The sequence below is a fragment of the Scyliorhinus torazame genome, chromosome 7 (assembly GCF_047496885.1).
Source record: "Scyliorhinus torazame isolate Kashiwa2021f chromosome 7, sScyTor2.1, whole genome shotgun sequence".
NCBI lineage: Eukaryota > Metazoa > Chordata > Chondrichthyes > Carcharhiniformes > Scyliorhinidae > Scyliorhinus > Scyliorhinus torazame.
Window position 1 is genome coordinate 273,487,972 of NC_092713.1, and position 8,966 is coordinate 273,496,937.

Below are 8,966 nucleotides of genomic sequence, written 5' to 3' on the forward strand. Positions count from 1 at the left end.
CATTATTAGGCAATGGCTGGAGATATGAAGTGTGCCGCATTACCTCATGAGCACTGACTATAAGCATTCAAGCACTTTAACAAAATATGGAGGGAAAATCATTTTAAAGAGCTAACATGATCTGTGTTGCCTGGTATGGAGGGCATTAGCTATGAGGAGCGGTTGAATAAACTGGGTTTGTTCTCACTGGAACGACGAGATTGAGGGGCGACCTGATAGAGGTCTACAAAATTATGAGGGGCATAGACAGAGTGGATAGTCAGAGGCTTTTCCCTAGGGTAGAGGGGTCAATTACTAGGGGGCATCGGTTTAAGGTGAGAGGGGCAAGGTTTAGAGTAGATGTGCGAGGCAAGTTTTTTACACAGAGGGTAGTGGGTGCCTGGAACTCGCTACCAGAGGAGGTGGTGGAAGCAGGGACGATAGTGACATTTAAGGGGCATCTTGACAAATACATGAATAGGATGGGAATAGAGGGATACGGACCCAGGAAGTGTAGAGGGTGGTAGTTTAGTCGGGCAGCATGGTCGGCATGGGCTTGGAGGGCCGAAGGGCCTGTTCGTGTGCTGTACTTTTCTTTGTTCTTTGTTCTTTGTTCCGTGCATTCTTGGAAAGCATGGTTGGTTCCTTTAACATTACTTCAAATTTTTTCCAAGTATCTCTGGAAGTTTTCTTGGGGGCTCCATGTCACGAGGTGCAAACCAAAGATTGCCTCCTTTACTCGATGATTTTTCACAGAATTTGAGTTTTATTTGTGCTGGAATTCAAAATCAGTAAAGCACTAACATTTAATAAATTACAGACATCTCACTGCAACCTTACCAAAAACAGTTGACAGCAATCTCTATCTCTATCGAAGGAACTGCACCAGCTGAGGCCTCTTGGAGGGTGCCTGCTGTGTGTAGCACCCACTATTTTGTACCATGTGTTAGAAGTGGTTAAATGGCAGCAGATCTCACTGCCAGATCTCACTATCCCATTCTGTAACAGCACTCTGTGACTTATTGACAGTGAGAAAACTGCTGTTTCTCTTCTTGCAGCCTAACACTCAGGCCTCACATACATAATCAATTGGTACCAACATCTTATTATTCAGTGTATAATTTTCTGCAGCTTGTCATTCATCTGTCACTGAGAACTTGGTAATGGTAAAGACAGTGGGCTGGATTCTCCCAAGATGGGACTATGTCCCCACGCCGGCGTAAAAGAGCAGGCATTGCTCTCCGGAGTTTCCTCAAAAAGCTTTAGCTGCGGATATGGGCCCCCGCACTTCCGGTTTTGAGTCCGCGCATGTGCACAGCGGCGGCCTCCAGTGGCCGCGCCGATTGCCATGGTGGGCTCGGACCGCGGAGGCAACTGCAAGATGTAGGCCCCCCTGAGCGGCCACTCGCCGGAAGATCTGTCCAGCCCGACCTGTCCCCCAGCCACCCATAAGGCCCTTCCCCCAATGCCCGATACCCCCGCCCCCGCCCCCGCCCCCCCCCCCCCCAAACCAGGGCGGCCGTGGACTGAGTCCACAGCCGCCACGCGAGGTTCCCGAACGGCGATTGGTGGTTAGAACCACGCCGTCGGGAACTCAGCCAACTGGGAGCGGAGGATCGCTGGGCGGGTCTCTGGCAATGGCCCCCCAGCCACGCGGAGTACTTCGTGGAAAAGCCGATTCTTGGGTCCTGGAGAATCACCGGGCTGGCGTTGGGCCCAATTTCGGCGCAAAAGTTCATTCTCCGCCCCCACGCCAAACGCGATTGCGGCGTGGTGTTGTGGAGAATCCAGCCCACTATCTATTATGTATCTCTTTTGACACTATCCTGCCTGCTCCGAGCTCTCTTTTCATTCTGTCTCTAACTTTACCTTGATATCTTTATACTGGGTGGCTCTATTGTGTCAAGTCAATGAGCATACTTGTGTGTAACCTACTCATCTTGGGGGCGAAATTCTCCGTTATCGGCGCAAAGTCCGCCGATCGGCGCAAAAAACGGAGGAAATCCGACTTGCGTCACGTCGGAAAAATGGGTTGAAAGTCTTCGGCCCGAAATGGGCTAGCAGCGACGTAACGGGATCCGCGCTTGTGCACGTGGTTCACGCCGTGCAGCGTCACACGCGCCGCACGGCGTGACGGCTCATAAGGCCGAGCTGCTCCCCCCCACCCGACCGGAACATCCGACCGGAACACCCGACTGGATGGCTGGCCGCCGCTCAGCCCCGAGGTTCGAGTCACGGGATGTGGAGGCGCTCCTGGACGCGGTGGAGCAGAGGAGGGATGCCCTGTATCCCGAGCACGGCCGCAGAGTTGCCCCACGCCATAGCCGGCGTCTGTGGAGGGAAGTGGCAGAGGCCGTCACCGCTGTGGCCCTGACACCACGGACAGGCACCCAGTGCCACAAGAAGGTGAACGACCTCGTCAGAGCAGGCAGGGTGAGCCTCCCCCATTTCCCCCCCTCCCCATATCCCCCCTCCCCCATATCCCCCCTCCCCCATATCCCCCCTCCCCCATATCCCCCTTATGCCCCCCTCCCCCATATCCCCCCCTCCCCCATATCCCCCCTCCCCCATATCCCGCCTCCCCCATATCCCGCCCTCCCCCATATCCCCCTCCCCCATATCCCCCTCCCCCATATCCCCCATATCCCCCCTCCATATCCCCCATATCCCCCCTCCCCATATCCCCCCTCCCCCATATCCCCCCTCCCCCATATCCCCCCTCCCCCATATCCCCCCTCCCCCAACTGGCTGGCGGACCTGAGGACCGGGAGGTTGCTGATGCAGAGGTCGGGGGCGTACTAGCAAGTGAGCCACCGACAGCCCGTCCCCATATCCCCCCTCCCCCATATCACTTGATCACTGCCTGCGTGTCTAACCATGCATGCTTCATTGTGTATCGCAGAACCAAACATCCAGGCACCCATCCCCGCAGATCCAGACCGCCCGCAGGATGCCCCTCGGAGGCCACGGGAGACAGAGAGACCCGGACCCTCCAGCATGCGACGCCCGCAGGATGCCACTCGGAGGCCACGGGAGACAGAGAGACCCGGACCCTCCAGTATGCGACGCCCGCAGGATGCCCCTCGGAGGCCACGGGAGACAGAGAGACCCGGACCCTCCAGCATGCGACGCCCGCAGGATGCCCCTCGCACACCACGGGAGACGGAGAGACCTGGAGCAACAGGGAGACGACACCCCCGTCACGTGCGGGAGCGACGAGGCAAGCGTGTGCCACCCAGCGACGAGGGGGGCAGCCACAGGCCCCCGTCACATCCGAGCCAGGACACCACTACCCAGGACACCACTACCCAGGACACCACTACCCAGGACACCACTACCCAGGACACCACTACCCGGGACAGCACTGCCCAGGACACCCGTACCCGGGACAGCACTACCCAGGAAGACGAAATACCGGACAGTGACTCAGAGTGGATGGGTGGAGACGAACCCCCACCCCAAAGTGCCATGGACTCAGAGTGGGACGAAGAGCATGACACAACGCCACTGCTGTCACCAACACCCTCCACCATCGCAGAAACACTCACCTCGGTTGGGCACTTTGGTGATGAGGCGTCTGGTACACTCACTGGTGCGCACAACACAGCCGTCCCGGTACAGCAGGTGGAGGTAGGAGCAGCAGAGGGGCCGGGCGTTCGGAGGGCAGCCCAGCCCAAGCGAACATCTGCCGCCTGGATGGATCCCGGGTTCCTGGAGTTTCCACACCCACACATAGATCCGATGCAACCACCGACCTGGAGACGAGCGAAGAGGGTGACGGCCGGCTTGCGGCGGCTGCAGTCGCAGGTGGAGGAGTCCACCCACGTCCAGGAGCTGGAAGTGGTGCCGGTCATGTGTGCCAGCCAGGCCGACACCGCACGGGTGGCGTCCGCGGTGGAGGCAATGGGTGCGACGGTGTCAGACATGGGGAACGGTTTGCGAGGCCTGGGGCTTTCCGTGCAGGCGGCGTCTGTGGCCCAGGACACGGCTGCCCTCTCACAGGAGGCCATGAGCCAGTGCCAGCGCAGTGCCAGAGCAGAGTGTAGCGCACAAAGACTCCGTGAGACGAATAGAGTGAAGTCGATGAGGCTTTATTAAGCGTGTCTGTTCCCCCGCAGCACGATAGTAAACTGGCCTGCGGGGGAAGACTCCGGCTTCTTATATTCCGCCTTCAGGGCGGAGCTAGAGGTCAACGGCCAACCAGGACCCGGGATCTGTCAGCCAATGACATTAGGGCTTCCAGTCCCACATGACCCCCAATACAAACTACCACATTCACCCCTTGTCAACAATGAACCCGGCGGAGTGACGCTTCGTATGGTGGTAAGGGTTTACAGGGCTGGTCCTGGGAGGAAAAAAAACATTCACAAGGCAATACAGTATTGTACAATTTTGTCCTGTTGCAACTATTTACAGAGGCTATGGGAAGAAAAGCAAAATGTTCTTGTGAAAAGTCCATATTTAGTTTTAGATCGACGCCACGAGTCGGTCGGGTGGTCTGGTCGTCCGTGTCGATCGCCTCGGCCCCGGTGGTGGTGGTGCTTGTACCGGTGTTGTCGCCTCCAGGAGCCTTACGGTTTCAGCTTGGGCTTTATTCTTGGTCGGTGCTGAGGGGAGGGGGACCGATCCTCCTGGGAAGGGGGCGGTCGCGGGGTGCGGCGGTGGCAGGAAGGGGGGGGTTGGGTTGATGGTGTCGGGGGGGTGTGCGTGTTGCCGGCGGGCGCCAGATCCCGCAGGGAGACCGTGTCCTGTCGGCCATCGGGGTACTCCACGTAGGCGTACTGGGGGTTCGCGTGGAGGAGGTGAACCCTTTCGACCAACGGGTCCGCCTTATGTGCCCGCACATGCTTTCGGAGCAGGATGGGTCCTGGGGCCGCCAGCCAGGTCGGCAGCGACGTTCCAGAGGTGGACCTCCTAGGGAAAACAAGGAGACGCTTTTGAGGCGTTTGATTAGTGCTCGTACATAATAACGACCGGATGGAGTGGAGAGCGTCCGGGAGGACCTCCTGCCACCGTGAAACTGGGAGGTCCCTGGACCGTAGGGCCAGTAGGACGGCCTTCCAGACCGTGCCGTTCTCCCTCTCTACTTGCCCGTTCCCCCGGGGGTTGTAGCTGGTCGTCCTGCTTGAGGCTATGCCCTTGCTGAGCATGAACTGGCGCAGCTCGTCACTCATGAAAGAGGACCCCCTGTCGCTGTGGACGTATGCGGGGTAACCGAACAGTGTGAAGATGCTGTTCAGGGCTTTAATGACTGTGGCCGCGGTCATGTCAGAACAGGGAATGGCAAAAGGGAAGCGGGAGTATTCGTCCACCACATTAAGAAAATATGCGTTGCGGTCGGTGGAGGGGAGGGGCCCTTTGAAATCGAGACTGAGGCGTTCAAAGGGGCGGGAAGCCTTAATCAGGTGCGCTCCATCTGGCCTGAAAAAATGCGGCTTGCATTCCGCGCAGATGTGGCAGTCCCTTGTGACTGTACGGACCTCCTCTAAAGAGTATGGGAGATTGCGGGACTTGATGAAGTGGTAAAACCGAGTGACCCCCGGGTGGCAGAGGTCCTCGTGGAGGGTTTGAAGGCGGTTAATTTGTGCGTTGGCACATGTGCCGTGGGATAGGGCATCGGACGGCTCGTTCAGCTTTCCGGGACGATACAAAATCTCATAGTTGAAGGTGGAGAGCTCGATCCTTCACCTTAAGATCTTGTCGTTTTTGATTTTGCCCCGCTGTGCATTATCGAACATGAAGGCTACCGACCGTTGGTCCGTGAGGAGAGTGAATCTCCTGCCGGCCAGGTAATGCCTCCAATGTCGCACAGCTTCCACTATGGCTTGGGCTTCCTTTTCTACTGAAGAGTGGTGGATTTCTGAGGCGTGGAGGGTCCGGGAGAAAAAGGCCACGGGTCTGCCCGCTTGGTTAAGGGTGGCCGCTAGAGCTACGTCGGAGGCGTCGCTCTCGACCTGGAAGGGGAGGGACTCGTCGATGGCGCGCATCGTGGCCTTTGCGATATCCGCTTTGATGCGGCTGAAGGCCTGGCAAGCCTCTGTCGACAGAGGGAAGGTCGTGGTCTGTATTAGGGGGCGGGCCTTGTCTGCGTACTGGGGGACCCACTGGGCGTAGTATGAAAAGAACCCCAAGCAGCGTTTCAGGGCTTTTGGGCAGTGCGGGAGGGGAAATTCCATGAGTGCGCGCATACGTTCGGGGTCGGGGCCTATTATCCCATTGCGCACTACGTAGCCCAGAATGGCTAGCCGATCGGTGCTAAAAACGCACTTGTCCTCGTTGTACATGAGGTTCAAGGCTTTGGCGGTCTGGAGGAATTTTTGGAGGTTGGCGTCGTGGTCCTGCTGATCGTGGCCGCAGATGGTTACATTGTCGAGATACGGGAACGTGGCCCGCAACCCATGTTGATCAACCATTCGGTCCATCTCCCGTTGGAAGACCGAGACCCCGTTTGTGACGCCAAAAGGGACCCGTAGGAAATGGTATAATCGCCCGTCTGCCTCGAAGGCTGTGTACTTGCGGTCACTTGGGCGGATGGGGAGCTGATGGTAGGCGGACTTGAGGTCCACGGTGGAGAAGACTTTATATTGGGCAATCCGGTTGACCATGTCGGATATGCGGGGGAGAGGGTACGCGCCTAGTTGTGTGTACCTGCTGATGGTCTGGCTATAGTCAATGACCATCCTTTGTTTCTCCCCTGTCTTCACTACTACCACCTGCGCTCTCCAGGGACTATTGCTGGCCCGGATTATGCCCTCCTTTAGTAGCCGCTGGACTTCGGACCGAATGAAGGTCCGGTCCTGGGCGCTGTACCGTCTGCTCCTAGTGGTGACGGGTTTGCAATCCGGGGTGAGGTTCGCAAACAAGGACGGGGGTTGCACCTTGAGGGTTGCGAGGCCGCAGATAGTGAGTGGGGGTATTGGGCCGCCGAATTTGAACGTAAGGCTCTGTAGGTTGCATTGGAAATCTAATCCCAGCAAGGTGGGGGCACAGAGTTGGGGAAGGACGTTTAGTTTGTAGTTTTTGAACTCCCTCCCCTGCACCGTTAGGGTAACTATGCTGAATCCCTGGATCTGTATGGAGTGGGATCCTGCAGCTAGGGAAATCTTTTGTGCGCTGGGATAGGTGGTCAAGGAACAGCGTCTTACCGTGTCGGGGTGTATAAAGCTCTCCGTGCTCCCGGAGTCGACTAGGCACGGCGCCTCGTGGCCGTTAATTAGCACCGTTGTCGTCGTCGTCTGGAGTGTCCGGGGCCGAGCTTGATCGAGCGTAATTGAAGCGAGACGTGGTTGTAGTAGTGGAGTGGGGTCCATTGTTGCCGTCCAAGATGGTGTCGGGGATGGACAAAATGGCCGCCCCCATACATCGCACGTGGCTGGGGGTCACAAGATGGCGGCGGGGGTGGACAAAATGGCCGCCCCCACGCGTCGTACAGGTCTGGGGCGGTCCAAGATGGCGGCGCCCCTCCTCCCCTCGTGGTGGCCGGGACCCAAAATGGCGGCGTCTGCGGGTCGCACATCGGCGCCCCTCCTCCCCTCGTGGTGGCCGGGACCCAAAATGGCGGCGTCTGCGGGTCGCACATGGTGTGCTGGGGGGGCTGGGGAGCGCCAGGACCGCGAGCGCTAGGACCGCGCGGAGCTCCCTCACCGGGGACAGCGGTGGTTGGGGCCCAAGTAGGTGGCGCCGGCGGGTCAGGCGTGGGGCGCGGGGTGGGGGTTAGGGTGGCGTTAGGGACGCGCAAAACTCCCTCCTCTCCGTGGAGAGTGTTGGCCGGGACCCAAAGCGGTAGCGCCGGCGGCGGGTCATACATGGGTTGCGGGGGGGGGGGTTGGGAGCGTTAGCGGCGTGCAGAGCTCCCAGCTCTCCCGGGGTCGCGGTGGTCGGGACCCAGAGCGGCTGCGCCTGCGGGTCGTACATGGCGTGCTGGGGGGGTTGGGGCGCGTAAACTGCTTGCAGGGCTCCCTGTGCTCCCGGGACAGCGGCGACCTCGCGGGACCGGCACACAACCGCATAATGGCCCTTTTCCCCGCAGCTTTTGCAGATAGCTGCGCGGGCCGGGCAGCGCTGTCGGGGGTGTTTCGCCTGGCCGCAGAAATAACAGCGGGCGCCCCCGGTGCGACTCGGCGTTTGGACCGCGCAAGCCTGTGGGGTGTCCGGGGGGGGGTAGGGGGTTTGCCGCGACGGGTACGTACGGGGCCCAATGGGTTGCCGTGCAGTCAGGGCCGTAGGCGCGGGTATTACGCGCGGCCACGTCTAGGGAGGCTGCTAGGGCCCGTGCCTCTGAGAGTCCTAGCGACTCTTTTTCTAGAAGTCTTTGGCAGATTTGGGAGGATTGCATTCCTTCCACAAAAGCATCGCGCATTAACATGTCCGTGTGTTCGTTTGCGTACACCGACGGGCAGCTGCAGGCTCATCCCAAAATCAGCAGCGCGGCGTAGAATTCGTCCATCGATTCTCCGGGAGCTTGCCGTTTCGTCGCGAGCTGGTAGCGAGCGTAGATTTGGTTAACTGGGCGGACATGGAGACTTTTCAGTGCTGCGAACGCCTTCTGGAAATCCTCCGAGTCTTCGATGAGGGAGAAAATCTCCGTGCTCACCCTCGAGTGCAGGACCTGCAGTTTTTGGTCTTCTGTGACCCGGCCGGTGGTCGTTCTGAGGTAGGCCTCGAAGCAAATCTGCCAGTGCTTGAAGGATGCTGCCGCGTTCACTGTGTGGGGGCTGATCCTCAGGCATTCCGGAATGATCCTGAGCTCCATAGTCCTTTTTAGGCACGCTTAATAAATTGTAGCGCACAAAGACTCCGTGAGACGAATAGAGTGAAGTCGATGAGGCTTTATTAAGCGTGTCTGTTCCCCCGCAGCTCGATAGTAAGCTGGCCTGCGGGGGAAGACTCCGGCTTCTTATACTCCGCCTTCAGGGCGGAGCTAGAGGTCAACGGCCAACCAGGACCCGGGATCTGTCAGCCAATGACATTAGGGCTTCCAGTCCCAC